The sequence below is a fragment of the Coregonus clupeaformis genome, chromosome 14, assembly GCF_020615455.1.
Source record: "Coregonus clupeaformis isolate EN_2021a chromosome 14, ASM2061545v1, whole genome shotgun sequence".
Lineage (NCBI taxonomy): Eukaryota > Metazoa > Chordata > Actinopteri > Salmoniformes > Salmonidae > Coregonus > Coregonus clupeaformis.
Genome location: NC_059205.1, coordinates 12470840 through 12489787, shown reverse-complemented (window position 1 = coordinate 12489787; position 18948 = coordinate 12470840). Strand labels below are relative to the sequence as shown.

The window sequence follows — 18948 nt, the reverse complement described above, 5'->3', positions numbered from 1 at the left end:
ATCGCACCAATGTATCAGTTTGAATTCAGTTTAGATAGTTTTAATGGCCTGTTATACTGCAGCCACAAACACACAGCAGGCATTCATAAACATGGACATCAAAACCATACACACAGATAGGCACGTAGTCATTGACAAACACACACACACACACACTATATTTAGGAGATTCTGCGGCAGGAAAAAATGTAGGGTATTTTAGTATTTTAGATTGTTCTGGCAATTCTCACATATAGACTTCATTGGGAGGAAGGATGTTTGAAAGTTCTTTTTTTTATTTTTTTTATAATGATGATGAAAGTGGCCATTTTAGGCCCTTTTTAGACATACAGGCCCTCTGTAGCTCAGTTGGTAGAGCATGGCGTTTGCAACGCCAGGGTTGTGGGTTCGTTTACCACAGGGGGCCAGTATGAAAATGTATGCACTCACTAACTGTAAGTTGCTCTGGATAAGAGCGTCTGCTAAATGATTAAAATGTAAATGTAAACACATTTCTGCACAAAAATATAACCCATGAACCCTACGTGATCCAGACAACATTTGGTGTCATTATACTCCTTATTTATTCAACATAATAAATATTAATATCTCAGTACCCTTTTTGATTTAGCTTATTTTTAGACATATTGTTTGTAATTATATACTCTTCAAACATGCCAAATTTCCAGAGTGGGCTCTCTGGTACTTTTAATGATATGATTTTTTAAAAAATTACCGCCTTTTCCTCCCCAATTTTGTGATTACGATCGTCTCATCGCTGCAACTCCCCAACGGGCTCGGGAGAGGCGAAGGTCGAGTCATGCGTCCTCCGAAACATGACCCACCAAACCGCGCTTCTTAACACCCGCTCGCGCTTCTTAACATCCGCTCGCTTAACCCGGAAGCCAGCTGCACCAATGTGTCGGAGGAAACACTGTTCAACTGACGACCGAAGTCAGCCTGCAGGCGTCCGGCCCGCCACAAGGAGTCGCTAGAGCGTGATGGGACAAGGAAATCCCAGCTGGCCAAACCCTCCCCTAACCCAGACAACGCTGGGCCAATTGTGCGCCGCCTCATGGGTCTCCCGGTCACGGCCGGTTGTGACAAAGCCTGGGATCGAACCCCAGGCTGTAGTGACACCGCAACACTGCAATGCAGTGCCTTAGACCACTGTGCCACTCGGGAGGCCGATATGACCCCTTTTATACATTAGTCCTGAGCGATTAACCAAAATTCTGTTATTAAACAACTTATTGACTGACGTAAATTCCATTTATACTGAACAAAAATATAAATGCAACATTTTCAACGATTTTACAGAGTTACAGTTCATATAGGGAAATCAGTCAATTGAAATAAATTCATTAGGCCCTAATCTATGGATTTTACATGGGCAGGGGCGCATGGGTGGGCCTGGGAGGGCATATGCCCACCCACTTGGGAGCTAGGCCCAGCCAATCAGACTGAGTTTTTCCCCACAAAAGGGCTTTATTACAGACAGAAATACACCTCTGTTTCATCAGCAGTCCGGGTGGCTGGTCTCAGATGATCCCGCAGAACCTGGATGTGGAGGGCTGCCGTCGTTACAATTACGATCTTGTCTCATCGCTGCAACACCCCAACGGGCTCGGGAGAGGCGAAGGTCGAGTCATGCGTCCTCCAAAACAAGACCCGCGAAACTGCTCTCCTTAACACCAGCCCGCTTAACCCGGAAGCCAGCTGCACCAATGTGTCGGCGGAAACACTGTTCAACTGACGACCAAAGTCAGCCTGCAGGCGTCCGGCCCGCCACAAGGAGTCACTAGTGCACAATGAGCCAAGTAAAGCTCCCCCGGCCAAACCCTACCCTAACCCGGATGACGCTGGGCCAATTGTGCGCCGCCCTATGGGACTCCCGGTCACGGCCGGTTTTGACACAGCCTGGGATCGAACCCGGGTCTGTAGTGACGCCTCAAACACTGCGATGCAGTGCATTAGACCGCTGCGCCACTCGGGAGAGCATCTTATAATCTTAACTCATTTAAATATGTAACTCCTTAAAACCGTCATCACATATGCGCATTACACGGCTTTGTTAACAAACCATAAGATTGCTCAAGCAGAATGTGGCAGAACGATACTGGTAACCAACCCCCTTTCATCTGTGATGTGACTTTTAGCTAGCAATCACACTGTTGTGACTGGATACCATAGTGTTCATTTAACATTACACTATTTTCAGAAGAATTAACATCTGATAGCAGTGGCTGCTTTTCATTTCAGGCAGCACCGAATATTACGATCATTTAAGTCCAGTGCACATTTACAGAGAGAAGTTGCTTTATCAACTGGGAGAACATTCGATGGGTCTTGCCAGGAAGCTAATCCTGAAGACGGATGCTGTGCCATCATTGACAGTAGATCTTGCAAGCGCTGACCATAATGTAAGTATCAGAGTTTGAGGAGTCTGACATGGTGGCTACGGCTGCAACTGTATTGACTTGTGAACGGTATATTTTCTGTAACACACCTGAATAGTCACTAAATGGGTTTTTGTTCTTCCATCCCTAAAAGGCGCTGCATGGTCAATCCGATGTCAGCATTGGCAGTGCAGCATTTAGGGTGATACGGCCTCTGCAGAAGTCAGGGTATTCATACTTCTTGAGCTTCACGGAGCAGCGCAGAGCTGTTGTGAAGGAAGTTGTCAAGAAAGTGAGTTTGTGTTTATACAGGACCTCCCACCTCCACCTACCGTCAACCAATCATGTCAATGTGAAGCTATACAGAGCCTCCGCATAGTTACAACATTTGTGCGGCGCAAGGCAATGCGGTACAGAGCTCCATTTGGCCTCTGCATACCTCCGGAGGCTCAGCAATTGCATCACACCATCCATACGGCGCCTCCGACCACATTTTCGGATCAAGCATAAAATTGTCTTGAAGCCCCCTACGTTGAGTCTGAGAACTGCCAGCACACAGCTGACACAAAGGAATGTTGTCCACAAAAGGAGTTTACACTTCCCATCTCCTTTTGTCCTTCCACCATCATCAAGCTGTAATGATAAACATTTTAGAAAATTCAACATCTACTCTGTCTGCACAGCTTCCCAGGCAACCACCACAGCAGGAATGCTGATATACCAAATCAGTTTTCCCAAGGCAAAGAAGAGGGGATATGTTGTGAAGCCAGACACAGCATACAGTAAGTCATAACTGTCATTTATTACATGTTTGTTTTTTGCTCTTGAAGCGCTTTGAGATTCTATGAAAAGCGCTATAGAAATGTAATAAATTATTATTATTATTATCATAATAGTTATTCATTTTAAATCAATTGAGCATTTCAGGCACACACATTCCAAATACAAACATTGAAACGTTTTACAAAATAGTGCACGACCAAATATTGCATATTTCAAATGTAATACTTCAAAAACACCAAAAAACCCATTGAAGAATGAGTCGATCATTACATCAACAAATTGATAGCATCATAACAGTAAATAAAAGGAAATTAAATTCACTAACCATTTAACAAACATTTCCCTTTTCAAAAACATTACAGGCTACGTAGAAAGGCTCCTGGATCTCCTCTCCAACGAGATCACCCTTGATCCAGAGCCGTATGTGAGAAAGCTGTGCAAGCTGTCCATCCCAGGACCCCTGTCTGCCCAGTGTGAGAGGCCTGACAAGGAGGCGGCCACAGCTGGGTTTGTCTCCCGCTTTAATCTTGGGGAAGACTGAACTCAAGTGGGTGACTGAACCCAAGTGGGTGACTGATGCCTGCTTGATTGAAGCGGGGTACCTGGGTCCCCCTCCTCTCCCCCTCCCCATCAATCTCTGTAGTTGGTTGCAATTCCTAAAGCCTAAGTAATTAACTTTTACGTGCTATGACATCACATTATGTAGCATTGTATTGTTTTTTTCAAGCATTCGGACGGGAGATGAACGTTACAAATTGTAGGAATCAATGGGGTCCTGTACACTGTAGGGTGTCCGGGTGCCTATACAGTGGGGGAAAAAAAGTATTTAGTCAGCCACCAATTGTGCAAGTTCTCCCACTTAAAAAGATGAGAGAGGCCTGTAATTTTCATCATAGGTACACGTCAACTATGACAGACAAATTGAGAAAAAAAAATCAGAAAATCACATTGTAGGATTTTTTTATGAATTTATTTGCAAATTATGGTGGAAAATAAGTATTTGGTCACCTACAAACAAGCAAGATTTCTGGCTCTCACAGACCTGTAACTTCTTCTTTAAGAGGCTCCTCTGTCCTCCACTCGTTACCTGTATTCATGGCACCTGTTTGAACTTGTTATCAGTATAAAAGACACCTGTCCACAACCTCAAACAGTCACACTCCAAACTCCACTATGGCCAAGACCAAAGAGCTGTCAAAGGACACCAGAAACAAAATTGCAGACCTGCACCAGGCTGGGAAGACTGAATCTGCAATAGGTAAGCAGCTTGGTTTGAAGAAATCAACTGTGGGAGCAATTATTAGGAAATGGAAGACATACAAGACCACTGATAATCTCCCTCGATCTGGGGCTCCACGCAAGATCTCACCCCGTGTGGTCAAAATGATCACGAATGGTGAGCAAAAATCCCAGAACCACACGGGGGGACCTAGTGAATGACCTGCAGAGAGCTGGGACCAAAGTAACAAAGCCTACCATCAGTAACACACTACGCCGCCAGGGACTCAAATCCTGCAGTGCCAGACGTGTGCCCCTGCTTAAGCCAGTACATGTCCAGGCCCGTCTGAAGTTTGCTAGAGTGCATTTGGATGATCCAGAAGAGGATTGGGAGAATGTCATATGGTCAGATGAAACCAAAATAGAACTTTTTGGTAAAAACTCAACTCGTCGTGTTTGGAGGACAAAGAATGCTGAGTTGCATCCAAAGAACACCATACCTACTGTGAAGCATGGGGGGTGGAAACATCATGCTTTGGGGCTGTTTTTCTGCAAAGGGACCAGGACGACTGATCTGTGTAAAGGAAAGAATGAATGGGGCCATGTATCATGAGATTTTGAGTGAAAACCTCCTTCCATCAGCAAGGGCATTGAAGATGAAACGTGGCTGGGTCTTTCAGCATGACAATGATCCCAAACACACCGCCCGGGCAACGAAGGAGTGGCTTCGTAAGAAGCATTTCAAGGTCCTGGAGTGGCCTAGCCAGTCTCCAGATCTCAACCCCATAGAAAATCTTTGGAGGGAGTTGAAAGTCTGTGTTGCCCAGCGACAGCCCCAAAACATAACTGCTCTAGAGGAGATCTGCATGGAGGAATGGGCCAAAATACCAGCAACAGTGTGTGAAAACCTTGTGAAGACTTACAGAAAACGTTTGACCTGTGTCATTGCCAACAAAGGGTATATACCAAAGTATTGAGAAACTTTTGTTATTGACCAAATACTTATTTTCCACCATAATTTGCAAATAAATTCATTAAAAATCCTACAGTGTGATTTTCTGGTTTTTTTTTCTCATTTTGTCTGTCATAGTTGACGTGTACCTATGATGAAAATTAGAGGCCTCTCTCATCTTTTTAAGTGGGAGAACTTGCACAATTGGTGGCTGACTAAATACTTTTTTCCCCCACTGTATTAGGCTTATGGCTCTAATATATACACTGCTCAAAAAAATAAAGGGAACACTTAAACAACACAATGTAACTCCAAGTCAATCACACTTCTGTGAAATCAAACTGTCCACTTAGGAAGCAACACTGATTGACAATAAATGTCACATGCTGTTGTGCAAATGGAATAGACAGCAGGTGGAAATTATAGGCAATTAGCAAGACACCCCCAATAAAGGAGTGGTTCTGCAGGTGGTGACCACAGACCACATCTCAGTTCCTATGCTTCCTGGCTGATGTTTTGGTCACTTTTGAATGCTGGCGGTGCTTTCACTCTAGTGGTAGCATGAGACGGAGTCTACAACCCACACAAGTGGCTCAGGTAGTGCAGCTCATCCAGGATGGCACATCAATGTGAGCTGTGGCAAGAAGGTTTGCTGTGTCTGTCAGCGTAGTGTCCAGAGCATGGAGGCGCTACCAGGAGACAGGCCAGTACATCAGGAGACGTGGAGGAGGCCGTAGGAGGGCAACAACCCAGCAGCAGGACCGCTACCTCCGCCTTTGTGCAAGGAGGAGCAGGAGGAGCACTGCCAGAGCCCTGCAAAATGACCTCCAGCAGGCCACAAATGTGCATGTGTCTGCTCAAACGGTCAGAAACAGACTCCATGAGGGTGGTATGAGGGCCCGATGTCCACAGGTGGGGGTTGTGCTTATAGCCCTATCACCGTGCAGGACGTTTGGCATTTGCCAGAGAACACCAAGATTGGCAAATTCGCCACTGGCGCCCTGTGCTCTTCACAGATGAAAGCAGGTTCACACTGAGCACATGTGACCGACGTGACAGAGTCTGGAGACGCCGTGGAGAACGTTCTGCTGCCTGCAACATCCTCCAGCATGACCGGTTTGGCGGTGGGTCAGTCATGGTGTGGGGTGGCATTTCTTTGGGGGGCCGCACAGCCCTCCATGTGCTCGCCAGAGGTAGCCTGACTGCCATTAGGTAAAGAGATGAGATCCTCAGACCCCTTGTGAGACCATATGCTGGTGCGGTTGGCCCTGGGTTCCTCCTAATGCAAGACAATGCTAGACCTCATGTGGCTGGAGTGTGTCAGCAGTTCCTGCAAGAGGAAGGCATTGATGCTATGGACTGGCCCGCCCGTTCACCAGACCTGAATCCAATTGAGCATATCTGGGACATCATGTCTCGCTCCATCCACCAACGCCACGTTGCACCACAGACTGTCCAGGAGTTGGCGGATGCTTTAGTCCAGGTCTGGGAGGAGATCCCTCAGGAGACCATCCGCCACCTCATCAGGAGCATGCCCAGGCATTGTAGGGAGGTCATACAGGCACGTGGAGGCCACACACACTACTGAGCCTCATTTTGACTTGTTTTAAGGACATTACATCAAAGTTGGATCAGCCTGTAGTGTGGTTTTCCACTTTAATTTTGAGTGTGACTCCAAATCCAGACCTCCATGGGATGATACATTTGATTTCCATTGATAATTTTTGTGTGATTTTGTTGTCAGCACATTCAACTATGTAAAGAAAAAAGTATTTAATAAGATTATTTCATTCATTCAGATCTAGGATGTGTTATTTTAGTGTTCCCTTAATTTTTTTGAGCAGTGTATATATATATTTTATGTCATATGATGTCTCACCATTATTTCTCATGAGTGTTCATGTTGATCAATATTTTGGCTATGCTGGCCTATTGTAAATGATCAAATGCATGTCTGATCAATACATGTAATGCTGAAAATATTGTCATTGACAATGCTAATGCAGAGGCACCAATAAATTGTCCAGTACACTTATTGTATGCTGTTTTCATGTACATTCCCTTATGTCTAAGCTTCTAAGGTGACTCAGGCTTTACTAATTATTGTGAAGTGTATCAGTGAATTGTATTCTGTAATTAGTTACAAAACAATAGAAATGCAATTGTGTATTGCTGCTGTTTGTCTGATATCCAACAGTCCATGATTATCTCTGTTGACCATGATAGCATTTTGCAGAGAAAATGGGTTGAGGCATACTATTTAGGCTAGGAATGACATTGTTTACTTGGTCATCAATGACGTGGCCCATTGTTTACATTGTTACCTGGCAAAGACCACAAGGGTGTTTCAAAGAGCTGTCAGTCAAGGTGAGCTCATGATATATCAGCCTGTTCTTTCAGGCTTCATGATAGTTACAGATGAGAGAAAATAGCGTAAAGATATGATGGGTGATGTTTTGGTCATTCAAAGGCTACTTTTACTTGGGGAATAGGATGACTGTGCAGGACCTTTAATGTTTAATACATTCATGTGAGAACCTTCCTAATATTGAGTTGCACCTCCCCCTTTTGCCCTTAGAACACCCTCAATTCACAGGGCAAAGGGATGCTGGTGGCCCATGTTGACTCCAATGCTTCCCACAGTTGTGTCAAGTTGGCTGGATGTCCTTATGGTGGTGGACCATTCTTGATACACACTGGAAGCTGTTGAGTGTGAAAAACCCATCAGCGTTGCAGTTCTTGACACAAACCAGTGCGCCTGGCACCGTTCAAAGGCACTTACATTTTTTGTCTTGCCCATTCACCGTCTGAATGGCACACATACACAATCCATGTCTCAATGCAAAAAAATAATTATTTAACCGGTCTCCTCCCCTTCATCTACACTGATTGAAGTGGATTTAACAAGTGGCATAAATAAAGGATCATAGCTTTCACCTGGTCAGTCTATGTCAATGTTTTGTACACTCAGTGTATATTTCAGAATCTAGACATACTCCATATGTTAGAGCATTCTATAAAGGCGGCCGCATGCTTCCCAGACTAAACAGTTTGTTAGTTTGTGCATACAGTGCATTCAGAAAGTATTCAGACCCCTTGACTTTTTCCACATTTTGTTACGTTACAGCCTTATTCTAAAATTGATTAAATATTTTTTTCCTCATCAATCTACACACAAAGCAAAAACAGGCTTTTAGAAATGTTTGCAAATGTCTTTACATACGTATTTACATAAGTATTCAGACCCTTTATTCAGTACTTTGCAGCGATTACAGCCTCGAGTCTTCTTGCGTATGACGCTACAAGCTTGGCACACCTGTATTTGGGGAGTTCCTCCCATTCTTGTGTGAATTTAATCCATTTTAGAATAAGGCTGTAACGTAACAAAATGTGGAAAAGGTCAAGGGGTCTGAATACTTTCCGAATGCACCGTACAGGTCTAAAAAGGGCCTAAAATTGCCAATTTCATCATGATTTTCTCAACAGTTGTTTGTGATACAAATGTAAAAAGCATGTCAAACATCCTTCCTCCCAACGAAGTTAGTATGTGAGAATTGGCAGGACAATCTGAGACACCCAAAATATTTTAGAGCTGTCCTGGCATGGAATTGACCATTTCTGATACTCACTATAATGCTTTAAAAGTTTTAGCACTAAGGGAAATGTTATTAACATTACAGTGATGGAACACCCCCTCTCCGATACCCACACAAAGCACATTCATTTACTTTTCACAAACACACCCCTGTGGCCTCATCCATAAACCTCTCAAGGAGCACGAAAGATTTAGATGGCAGATTCACAGCCCGGGCTGCAGCCAGTAATGACATTTAATATATGGTAGCTTAACATGACACCGCTGCACTTCTTACATTTTTCACACTTTCCTGTTCAAGCAAGCATAGAGGGAATGTGTGCTTCGGTATTCTGAAAGGAGGATGAAATAGACTGAATGCAAAAAAAAATCACAGACACACATGAATACATGAATACACTCGTACATAAAAGCGTACATAACACACACACACACACACACACACACACACGGCTGCAGGCTAGGGTTTCACACACGCACACATGCCTATATTACGGACGTCACATTGCTTGCTTAGCGAGTACCACTTCCCCCCAATTCGGCTCATACCTGTCTGGAACTGGGGACTTCTGCTTTGCTAACACACGTGACTGCCCTCCTTGACAACGTTCCAATTGTTGAGCCACCCAAAAGGTACCAATTAGATGGCTCCATCTACGACATTTCAAGCTAGCTGTGGATTGAGATTACGGTACGTTCTTAACTCTGTTACACACACACACACACACACACACACACACACAGGCCTACCTAACCAAAACGCAGATGGGACACTTGACTCCCTAAAAAGCTATTTTATCCCAAGCATAATGTCAGTGATCAGGGACTTTTCTCAGGGAAAAAACACACAGATAAACAATAGAGATTTTAACACTGCATGTGCCAGAGAATCCCCCCACAACCTCTTTACTGCTCTCTAAACACCTTATCTCACCCGAAAAGAGAAGGGGAGAGATAGTGAGAGACACACACAGAGAAGGAGGAGGGAGGGAGTGATAACAAGCCAAGTGAGAGGTCAGCAGCTGACAAAACAAATGGGATGAAGTCAAAATGAAGCCCTGCTGTCTAACCCAGGGGAGAACGACTGCGCACGTCATGTCTCCATGAGACGCCATCTTAACCGACTTCATTTGGCTTCAATGGGCTATTGAGTTGTCACATAGGAATGAATGGGGTCACGTGATCGATGGCTTTGTCCATTCATATATACAATCATTGGTCTAACCGTCCCAGCAGCACAGCTCAGAGTTTACCCCCTGCCCCTCCAATCTAAACATGGTAGGAGAACAGACAGAAACCTTAGCCATGACAAAAACCATATTAGCTAAATGGGGGGGAAATTAGCCAAAAGGTATAGAAAAAAATAATCTGGTTTAAAAATAGATATCAGGATTAGCTATAATTTTTATGTAAGTAATGGGAGGGAAATCCCAGGATTGCTTATGGGAGAATTCCCGACACACGGAGCAGAGGAGAGTAGTATCCTGTCCAGCTGGTGCCTCTGGGCCATTAGGGGAATTAAAGATGACAGGAAAAGATGGGAGAGGGAAGAGAGATGAGAGGAAACACACGGTGTCTGGGAGAAACTGGACAGCCGTGAGAGATCTGCATGGAGGATGCCAAACACACACACGGTCACACACAGCAACACACACTAACACAGAGGTCTTAGTTATAGAGTATATAGATAGAGTGTAACAAACAGTAAACTGTGTCACAAGGTATCATCCTCTCTCAGGCATACATACACAAACTCACTTTCACACAACCCATCAACATCCTCTTCACCATGCTCTCCCTCTTACACACGCGCACTCTTAAACAAGCCACTTACAGTGGTAGCAGTAGTGTAGTTCTCCTCTGTCTCGCTTGTTCCTGTTCCTCCTCAAAGCCGATATGAAACAAATCCCAAGAGAAGAGCGATGATAAAAGCTCTCCCTCTCTCCTTTGTGGAAAGAACTGAACAAGAAAAAGAACAGCGGAGAACAGAAGCAGGCCGAGTCCCCAGAGAGGTAACCCCCTCTCTTCCCTCCCTCCTACTATCTTTACCTCCCTCCCTGGCAGAAGCTAAGCCGTTCGATATCGCTACTGCTCCTGCCCTCACGACTCTTCTCGTTGCTGTGGCGTCCGTCGCTATCGAGCGCTCCTCTTCTTCTGAGTTAGTTTCAGTTCCAGTTCAGCACGGAGAGAGAGGGAGGAAAGAGAGAGAGAGGGAAGAGGAGGATAAGAGGGCTGGCTGCCTCATGCTGAAAGAAGATCCCCTCTGATCTCATCAAGCAGGGTTACCGACGGCGACCAGACAGAAGGGCAGCTGAGGGGACACGCCCATTTAATTTCCCCCACCCCCATCTGAGCCCAACCAACCCCCTCTGCCAAACAGATATAGAGACACATGCCACACACATACAAAATATATGTACAAACTGATAGATAGAATACCACACATCTACAAGCATATAGCCTAAGCCTATATTAATAGAGTGCACAATATAAAAAAACATACTAATATAGCATATACAAATGCACATACAATCAATACAAACACACCTTTTATGCACATATAATCTACACACACATTTGCACATACAATGTAACACAAACATACATTTCATACACTCATTTAGACACATACTGCTGTCTACAGTATAAAAAGACATGTATAGCTTTCCTTATTAGATTTTTACAGCTTTTTCCTGTCATATCAGACAGATCCAATGAGAAGGAGGTGATAGTTCTGCTGAACACATACTACACACACACACCTAGACTACACAATTGCCCCCTTTCACCCTACCCGTCCCACCTCAGCCCTCTACCGTGGAGCGAGGTAAATGGGAAATGCGTAGCGCTGTAAAAAAAATTATAAACACACCCTCGCCACGATCAACTGAGCCAGACCTACTTCTAACCCAATTTATCTTTCCCCCACATATATACTACGGCTGGGAATTGCCAGGGACCACACGATACCCTATTATCACGATACTTAGGTGCTGATACAATATGTACTGCGATTCTCATTATTCTATATGTATGGCGATTCGATTGCTATTTTATTGCGATTTGATGTTCCAAACATATTGCTCACTATATGTCTGCTACAGAGAGACGAGAGAGACAATGAGAAAATGAGTTTTGATCAATCATGGAAATACAAGCGCAAAAAACATTTTGGCTCACTATAAAAAAAAAGGAGAACAAGCTATAGAATAAAAAAAATACTGCCTTAACATAATATACATAACCAACGCTTATGTGTGTTTCAGGATTCTGTTTTCATCTCCTCCCTCCTGAGCCTGTGGCATAAATTGCCTCCTCGTTTTCCGCTCCAGAGCTTTTTAACACTTGGGAAGCCACATGAGGTCCAGGGACTTGGGGTGTGTGTGTGTGTGTGAGGGGGTTTATCTGCAGGACAAAGGGCCCCTCCCTATCTCCCCATAGAGAGAATAGGGACCAAGGGGCCCCCAACTGAGCAGCTTCTGACAATAGAGGGGCCAGAGGGCGAAAGTGTGTGTGTGTGTGTGTGTGTATGTGTGTGTGTGTGTGTGTGTGTGTGAACCACCTCCTGCCAATATGAGTCGTAGACAAAGCCTCCCAACTGTCCACACAAGGCCCAAGGGAGCGAGAAAGGGAGGAGAGGGGAATGGATGATGGAGAGAAAGAACCAAAACCTTGGTGCTTGAGCCCTAAGGGTGAGGGTAGAGGATGATGGCGAGAGAGAAAGAGGGCGAAGGGGGGGGATGGAGAAAAGAGCGATGCTCATTTGGCAGTCTTCAAAGTGACCGTGGACGGATGGCAAACAAAAAAGGAAAATATCATTTTGCAGAGGGTGATGGTGAAAGGGATGGGGAGGAGGGAGAGAGCGGGAGGAGAGAGGGAGGTGAGTCAGATATCCAGTGCTTTTGTGCTGAACAGTCAGTCCACACGTGTGGACATAATAGGCGAAATTGCCACGGGGGATGGGGGGGAACATGTCGATTTGTCCCCTTCAATAATTTATTTAAAATCTTTTTGGGGGATGGGGCCCCCCAGACAGAATACAGTGGGGGAAAAAAGTATTTAGTCAGCCACCAATTGTGCAAGTTCTCCCACTTAAAAAGATGAGAGAGGCCTGTAATTTTCATCATAGGTACACGTCAACTATGACAGACAAAATGGGAAAAGAAAATCCAGAAAATCACATTGTAGGATTTTTAATGAATTTATTTGCAAATTATGGTGGAAAATAAGTAGTATGTTTTCTGTAAGTCTTCACAAGGTTTTCACACACTGTTGCTGGTATTTTGGCCCATTCCTCCATGCAGATCTCCTCTAGAGCAGTGATGTTTTGGGGCTGTCGCTGGGCAACACAGACTTTCAACTCCCTCCAAAGATTTTCTATGGGGTTGAGATCTGGAGACTGGCTAGGCCACTCCAGGACCTTGAAATGCTTCTTACGAAGCCACTCCTTCGTTGCCCGGGCGGTGTGTTTGGGATCATTGTCATGCTGAAAGACCCAGCCACGTTTCATCTTCAATGCCCTTGCTGATGGAAGGAGGTTTTCACTCAAAATCTCACGATACATGGCCCCATTCATTCTTTCCTTTACACGGATCAGTCGTCCTGGTCCCTTTGCAGAAAAACAGCCCCAAAGCATGATGTTTCCACCCCCATGCTTCACAGAAGGTATGGTGTTATTTGGATGCAACTCAGCATTCTTTGTCCTCCAAACACGACAAGTTGAGTTTTTACCAAAAAGTTATATTTTGGTTTCATCTGACCATATGACATTCTCCCAATCCTCATCCAAATGCACTCTAGCAAATGCACTCTAGCAAACTTCAGACGGGCCTGGACATGTACTGGCTTAAGCAGGGGGACACGTCTGGCACTGCAGGATTTGAGTCCCTGGCGGCGTAGTGTGTTACTGATGGTAGGCTTTGTTCCTTTGGTCCCAGCTCTCTGCAGGTCATTCACTAGGTCCCCCCGTGTGGTTCTGGGATTTTTGCTCACCGTTCTTGTGATCATTTTGACCCCACGGGGTGAGATCTTGCGTGGAGCCCCAGATCGAGGGAGATTATCAGTGGTCTTGTATGTCTTCCATTTCCTAATAATTGCTCCCACAGTTGATTTCTTCAAACCAAGCTGCTTACCTATTGCAGATTCAGTCTTCCCAGCCTGGTGCAGGTCTACAATGTTGTTTCTGGTGTCCTTTGACAGCTCTTTGGTCTTGGCCATAGTGGAGTTTGGAGTGTGACTGTTTGAGGTTGTGGACAGGTGTCTTTTATACTGATAACAAGTTCAAACAGGTGCCATGAATACAGGTAACGAGTGGAGGACAGAGGAGCCTCTTAAAGAAGAAGTTACAGGTCTGTGAGAGCCAGAAATCTTGCTTGTTTGTAGGTGACCAAATACTTATTTTCCACCATAATTTGCAAATAAATTAATTAAAAATCCTACAATGTGATTTTCTGGAGAAAAAAAATCTCAATTTGTCTGTCATAGTTGACGTGTACCTATGATGAAAATTACAGGCCTCTCTCATCTTTTTAAGTGGGAGAACTTGCACAATTGGTGGCTGACTAAATACTTTTTTTCCCCACTGTATGTACATGTTATAAGCAATGGCAAAATGTGTAGAATTGCAGGAAATTTGCTTTAGCGGTCAACTTTGGGCACGAAACACGGTCCAACTCCTCCGCTTTCTCAATTTTTAAAACAGAAATTGGGTGTGTCTTTGGTAGTTCATCGATGTGTCATTCTGGTCATGCGCCCCGCGACCAATGTAGCTAGTTCGTTAGTTAAGCTAGCCACTTGTTAAGCTAGCCAGTATGCTAACTCCTCCAGTATGTGTTGACGCCATTTCACAGGATTTGTTTTTGGATGGAAAATGTAGAGATCGTTAAGAAATGACACATCTGTAGCCAAATATCTTATTCATCCATTTGTTTTTAAGAATTAAATTACCTGGTATGATGGTGCATTGATCAGTTGTACAGTTTAAAAGGTGGATTTTTGCTAGAACTTCTATGGATAAAATCTACTGGTAAGGATAAAATATTTATTCTCATTCTCACATTTGTGACACACCAATGGGTGTTGTAAAGTTTTCCACAACACATACAAGTGAAAACTGATTATAAGTTAACTAACATCAAATTAGAGTGCTTGAACCTCAATCTCCATGGCACCCACGCGGTCCTGCATCCTTAGTTCTGGCTTAGAAGTTACAACCTCCTACACACACTACCTAGGGGGTCTTTATTTCCTACCTCTATTCTCGCTGCAAACTTTTCTTTTCACATGTAGTAGCTCATTTGCGGACCTAATAACCTGGCAACACATTCTCTCGAAGAGGAGTCAATTATTCTTCACTGAGATGAAATCCTTTTCAACATTGATGGGCAAAGAGAGGACACTGACTGAAGCAGAGATAGTCATTAAAAAAAATCTCTACCTTAAACCGACAGATTTTTTTATGGGGATTTTTATTATTATGCTAATTCGATTTTCGCGCGGACATTGACTCTAGGGGGTTAAAGCCGTTACTTTGGCGTTTTTGCCCAAAGTCGACCTTTAAAGTAACTGTCCAGTGTTTCCAGATTTCTATGAAATATGACCTATAATTAATTACAATGAGTGAAATCGTTTTCCTTCCAAAAAATTGTAATTAAGTATGTTAAAAAGCTGCTTTTCTGTGATGGAATAGTGTGGGCGTACCCCAACAGAATGGTGTGGGCGTATACCGGTCATTAAAAATATTCATGCGAGCAGACCGCTGATTGGCCAGCTCATCCTCTATAAGGAAATGGCTCGCATTTTTTAAACAGTCTGTTTGAGATACAAGTTTGAGGTGGGGTTTTTGAAGTGTTTTTTTTCTCCAATTTATGCTTTGGCCACAAATAAGAGTATAAGACGAATCAAGAACCTTATTTGGGTACTTTTTTTAAAGTTCGATTTTCACTGGACAATTATTGGTTTGGGTGGTATCCAGATATTCATACCGTCATACAGTTTCTGTATCATACCGGTTTTACCGTAAGTGCACACAAGACGCTATTTCCCTCCATTTTTTAAAATTAATATTATTATTCTATTTACGCAGAAAACAATTTGGGCAACAGGTAGATTTATAAAACAAAATTTACAAGACAAAATATTTTTTGGCAGCTAAAATTGCACCAACAAAACACAAAAAACTGATGAACATGCTTTACATGTCACTAAAACAATACATGTATTTCTAGTAAGAAGTAACTAATGTGGTATATTGTTTAATTACATTTTTTGTGAACTGAGTCTTTTAACCAAAATATTACAGATGAAACCAACATTTTCACCTGCTCCTTTAAGGGCGGGAGATTACCATGGTAGCGCGACTAGAATCATGTTTGTGCCTGTGAGATTGAGTCCGACTCGTAGAAGCGTTGTCTCTTACCTAGCAGCTGAAACTCAAACATAGAAAAACTACCTAGCTTGTGAACAAAACAATGTAAATAGCCAAGAAACACAAGGACAAAGTCTCACTTCAGTAGACATTCGTTTCCAGTAGACTTTAATTTCTAAAAATGAATATTTCACTCCGCGCACAGACGCCTGCCAGGCAATGTTGCAGCGCGAGGTGGAATAGGCTATATAGGATTCGTAGTTCTTTGACTTTGTGCGATTAATTTAGCAGCTATGAATAAAACGGTGGAAATCCTTTGAAAAAAGCCACTGAAGCATTTATTTTACTTTAAATGTGATCATACTTTACTATTTTTATTCACAAATGCAAGTGAAATGCTCGCATTGTGGAGCCCCGACCACCCGCAAACATGGCTGTTGAAATTGACATTTTACCCGCCAATGCCTAAATCTACCCACACTTGGTAGGTGACGGGTGTTCATTTAAAAGCTTGATCTTGATCCAGGAGGGGAGTGAATGTCTCTGCTTTAACCATGAACCTTGATCTTGACATCTAGCTACTTAGCTAGCAAACCAAATGCATAGATGGAGCCCTGAGCTGGATATAATTTATTTGACTCTTTTAGATTTCTTATATTTATACTTAAGCAGTAGGGTAGCACGCATCCCCACAGCCCACGCGAGGCAGGGGTGCACCCAACCAAATAAATAAATACATACATACAGTACCAGTCAAATGTTTGGACACACCTACTCATCAAGGGTTTTTCTACATTATAGAATAATTGTGAAGACATCAGAACTATGAAATAACACATATGGAATCATGTAGTAACCAAAAAAGTGTTAAACAAATCAAAATATATTTTCTATTTGAGATTCTTCAAAGTAGCTACCCTTTGCCTTGATGACAGCTTTGCACACTCTTGGCATTCTCTCAACCAGCTTCATGAGGTAGTCACCAGGAATGCATTTCAATTAACAGGTGTGCCTTCTTGAAAGTTAATTTGTGGAATTTCTTTCCTCCTTAATGCATTTGAGACAAGGTAGGGGTGGTATACAGACGATGGCCCTATTTGGTAAAAGACCAAGTCCATATTATGGCAAGAACAGCTCAAATAAGCAAAGAGAAACGACAGTCCATCATTACTTTAAGACATGAAGGTCAGTCAATACGGAACATTTCAAGAACTTTAAACGTTTCTTCAAGTGCAGTCGCAAAAACCATCAAGCGCTATGATGAAACTGGCTCTCATGAGGACCGCCACAGAAAAGGAAGACCCAGAGTTACCTCTGCTGCAGAGGATAAGGTCATTAGAGTTACCAGCCTCATAAATTGCAGCCCAAATAAATGCTTCAAAGTTCAAGTAACAGACATCTCAACATCAACTGTTCAGAGGGGACTGTGTGAATCAGGCCTTCATGGTCGAATTGCTGCAAAGAAACCACTACTAAAGGACACCAATAATAAGAAGAGACATGCTTGGGCCAAGAAACACGAGCAATGGACATTAGACCGGTGGAAATCTGTCCTTTGGTCTAATGAGTCCAAAGATTATATTTTTGGTTCGAACCGCCGTGTCTTTGTGAGACACAGAGTAGGTGAACGGATGATCTCTGCATGTGTGGTTCCCACCGTGAAGCATGGAGGAGGAGGTGTGATGGTGCTTTGCTGGTGACACTCAGTGATTTATTTAGAATTCAAGGCACACTTAACCAGCATTGCTACCAGAGCATTCTGCAGCGATACGCCATCCCATCTGGTTTGTACTTAGTGGGACTATCATTTGCTTTTGAACAGGACAATGACCCAAAACTCACCACCAGGCTGTGTAAGGACTATTTTACTAAGGAGAGTGATGGAGTGCTGCATCAGATGACCTGGCCTCCACAATCACCCGACATCAACCCAATTGAGATGGTTTGGGATGAGTTGGACCGCAGAGTGAAGGAAAAACAGCCAACAAGTGCTCAGCATATGTGGGAACTCCTTCAAGACTGTTGGAAAAGCATTCCTCATGAAGCTGGTTGAGAGAATGCCAAGAGTGTGCAAAGCTGTCGTCAAGGCAAAGGGTGGCTACTTTGAAAAATATAAAATATATTTAGATTTGTTTAACAATTTTTTGGTTACTACATGATTCCATATGTGTTATTTCATAGTTTTGATGTCTTCACTATTATTCTACAATGTATAAAATAGTAAAAAATAAAGAAAAAAAGTAGGCATGTCCAAACTTTTGACTGGTAGTGTATGTATGTATGTATGTATGTATTTATTCACCCCCCTTGGCATTCTTCCTATTTTGTTGCCTTACAAACCCCCCAAATCCATTTTAATTCCAGGTTGTATCATTTGATTTACACAACATGCCTACCACTTTGAAGATGCAAAATTCTTTTTTTTGGTGAAACAAACAAAAAAACAGAAAACTTGAGCGTGCATAACTATTCACCCCCCCAAAGTCAATACTTTGTAGAGCCACCTTTTGCAGCAATTACAGCTGCAAGTCTCTTGGGGTATGTCTCTATAAGATTGGCACATCTAGCCACTGGGATTTTTGCCAGTTCTTCAAGGCAAAACTGCTCCAGCTCGTTCAAGTTGGATGGGTTCTGCTGGTGTACAGCAATCTTTAAG

At 43.3% G+C, this 18948-nt stretch overlaps 1 protein-coding gene across 3 annotated transcripts in view; it reads right to left on the bottom strand.

Moving 5' to 3' along the window:
* Window positions 1-18948, bottom strand: part of LOC121580778 (SPRY domain-containing SOCS box protein 4-like) — a 134513-nt gene that overhangs the window by 74190 nt on the left and 41375 nt on the right. Inside the window, exon 1 of one of the 3 annotated variants that reach the window (XM_041895809.2) lies at window positions 10761-11226. The exons of 1 other annotated variant lie outside the window; for it this stretch is intronic. The gene's annotated coding sequence lies outside the window, so the exon portion shown is untranslated. Of the gene's footprint in view, window positions 1-10760; window positions 11227-18948 lie in introns of those variants that run through there. One more of the 3 variants, XM_041895807.2, reaches the window with a different exon arrangement.